Consider the following 3,474-nt stretch of genomic DNA (forward strand, 5'->3'; position numbering starts at 1 on the left):
CACCCTTGGCCAAAGGCTTCCACAGGCAAGAAAGCTCCTAAACGCTGTTAACAGTGCTGAGGTGGTGCACTCTGAGGTGAGGCTGCTGGACTACACTTCCCAGCAGGCGGTTAAGCGCTCGCCACCCCACTGTTGGGAGAACCATTCCAGAGGTCTGGGAATTTCCCTTAGGCTGATCCCCCATCCCCTCCTCCACTACATAGGTACTTAGGCATGCTGGGAAAGGAGACCTGGCCTGCTCATTTCAACTCCAGGGGCTGATGGGAAATGGAGTTCCCAAATGAAATAGAATTCCCAACTCCTCTGAAAGTTTCCATGGAAATGGAACCTTTGACCCAAGAAAGTCATGGGAAATGAGGTCCCTGGATTAATAGTCCCACCACAGTCTTCCCCTTATTTAGCTCTACTGCACGGACTTCCTGGTGGCTCAGTGGGTAAAGAATCCGCCTGCAGTGCAGGAGAGACAGGAGATGCAGGTTCTATCCCTGAGTCTGGAAGAGCCCCAGGAGAAGGAAATAGCAACCCACTCCAGTATTTTTTCCTGGAAAAACTCCATGGAGAGAGGACCCTGGTGGGCTACACTCCAGAGGGGCTCAAAGAATTAGACACAACTGAGCGACTCCAGTATCCTTCCCTGGAAAATTCCATGGAACAGAGGAGTCTGGCAGGCTATATATAGTCCATTGGGTCGTGAAGAGTCAGACATGACTCCGCACAGAACACATGGGATGAACCCATAGGTACTGAGTGCCTACTGTGCAGAAGTACCTGGCTCAGTGGAGATGCCCTGGAAGAGCTTTCCAGGCATAGCGAATGGCTTGTGCTGAGGCAGGAAAAGTATATTATGTTGGAGTAAGTGACAGCAGCTCACTGTGTGTGTACAGTAGTGATGCAGTGGGGATGGGGTGATGGGAAAGGAAGGGGATGCCTGAGCCGATCATTTGGGGCCTGGACAGCTGTGTTAGGACTATGAATGTATCTTTAAAATGGGAAGCCCTCCAAGGGTATGATGCAGGAGAGTGACGTACTTGGATTGACGTTGCAGAAGTCGTCTCTGGCTGCTGCAGAATAATTTGGAGGTGAACGGGAGCAGTAGCAGGGGGGTAAGTTAGGAGGCTGTGTGGTCATCCAAGTATAAAAGGGTGTGACTAGAGGTGGAGAGACCTGGACCCATGAGAGTCATTTTGGAAGAGGAGCCAGCAGGACTTGGAGAGGGCTGGGTCAACTCTGGGATTCTCAGTTGAGCAACTGGTGAGCAGCAAAGTCATTTACTGAGATGGCCAAAGAGGGGCTTTACGGGGGAGAAGTCAATGGTTCTGTTTGGCCAAATTAAGCTGGAGATGCCTGTGGAACATTCAGATCACCTCCAAATTGTCCTTCAGTTGTCCGCTAATCAGTCTTCTCCCCAAGCACTGAGAAATTCTGGCTTCCAGCTTCCACTTCTCCCAGGACCCCATACTCCCAACCCTCTCATTACAAATTGAACCATGTCCCCCACAAATCCAGGTACTGAAGTCCCAACACCCAGTACCTCAGAATGTGATCTTATTTCAAAATAGGATCATTGCAGATATAATTAGTTAAGATGAGGTCATTCATGTGGGCCCTAACCCAGTTTGACTGGTGTCCTTACACAAAGGGCCATTTCAGACCCACAGAAGGAGGGAACACCAGCTGACGATGAAGGCAGAGATGGGGATGGTTCTGCAAGTCGAGGAACACCAGAGACTGCCAGACAACCACCAGAAGCTAAGAAAGGTCTGGAATAGATTCTCCCTCACCATCAGAGGGAACCAACTCTGCCGACACCTTGATTTTGGATATCTAGTCTCCAGAACTGTGAGATGATGTCTGTGGTTGAAGCCGCCCAATCAGTGGGATTGGTTACAGCAGCCCTAGTGAACTAATACTACCCTTTCACCCTCAGACCTTGGAGTCCAGGATCCCAGCCTCCTCCTCCCTCAGACCCAGGAGCCTGGGCTTTCATTGCGCCTAACCTGGCTGGGCTCCATGCAGCGCCCACCTTGGGCAGATGTGCTGCATATCAGTTCAAGAAACACTGAATGTGTCAGCAGCGGCAGCAGGGGAAAGAGGCAAAACCTAACCCTCTCACTCACCTTTTCTCCACCCCCCACAACGTACATGTGACCCTAATGCTCTCATCACCTTAATTCTTAAGCCAGGAGTCCACACAGCATCCCAGCTGAGTCTCCTGACCCCCCCAACTCCTCCCTCCTCCAAACTACATCCCACAAAGACAAATGAATCGGGTACCAAGGTGCAGGGCAGGGGGGCAAGGGCGCAGACAAGTGGAAGCCAGGAGATCCTAGATGCAAAGACAGGAAGAAGACAAACCCAGTCAAAGGAAAAAAAGAGAAAAGATGGAATCAGTCAAGGACAAGTTGAGAAAAAGTCAAGACAAAAAGCCATGGCAGAAAGACATCACAGAGACAGGAAGGTGACAAGGAGACACAGACAAGGAGAAAAAAGGTAGAGATGGGGAGAAGCTCAGACAGAAATAGAATCAGATGGGAAGAAAGGCTGAGAAAAAGACACAGATGGAGAGATGGGAAAATAAAGACCAAACTAGGGCTGGGTGGAATGGGAAACTGAAGGGAAAGGAACAAAACAAAATCTCAGTGAAGAATTTTGATTAAGGTGAAGGCAAAAGAATGTCAGGGAGGTAGGCGGTCACATGGAGAAAGAGGTAAACTGAGGCACAGTCACCGTGGGCAGGGAGGTAGATGCGACAGGCAGTGCCGTTCTGCGGTGTGTGGGAGGTGGCCACGATCCAGTGTGGGTGCTGGCAGGTCGCTTCTGAGCCCCTCCCTCAGCAGCATTGGCCCTGGGACATCTGGCCACCATCACAGGCCACCTTGCAGAAACCTGGCTCTGCCCCATTCCCGAACCCTCACCGACTCCTCATCACCTCCTGAACTGTAAGTTGAGACAGTGGTAGAAGTCAGTGATGCCCACACCAGACACAGAGCTGAGATCCAGAGAAGTGGGAAGCCTGGGGTCTCACTGCCACACAGGCGTTTCTGCCTTCCTGACCTCAGTGTTCCCATCTGTCAAATGGGGCTGTGAGAATGGACGCATCTCCTAGACAGCCTCCCCTCTTTGCCTCCTGAAACACACACACGCCCCACGTTCCTCCAAAAAGTTGTTTTTGTCTTTTTTAAATAATGTGAAAATGCCACGCGAAGGTTTGAACCAGAGACCCCTCCAGGGGCCAGGCCGGAGTGGAGAAGGGGAGACGCGAGATGGAAGGGGTCCAGGTCCCCGAAGCCTGCGGCCCCTGTCTGGGGCTGGGAGGGGGTAAGGAGGGGCCTCCGCTGTGCAGAGGGGCTCCAGGCCCAAAAGAGTTCAGTTCAGTTCCAAGAAAGGCGGCTCTCCAGGGAGGAGCAAGGGGTTTCCTGCCTCATTTGGCACCGAGGGGGTCAGGGGGCTCAGGGGAGCCGTCCGGGGGGCTAG

Source organism: Bison bison, unplaced genomic scaffold (genome assembly GCF_000754665.1).
Source record: "Bison bison bison isolate TAMUID 2011002044 unplaced genomic scaffold, Bison_UMD1.0 scf7180017864285, whole genome shotgun sequence".
Lineage (NCBI taxonomy): Eukaryota > Metazoa > Chordata > Mammalia > Artiodactyla > Bovidae > Bison > Bison bison.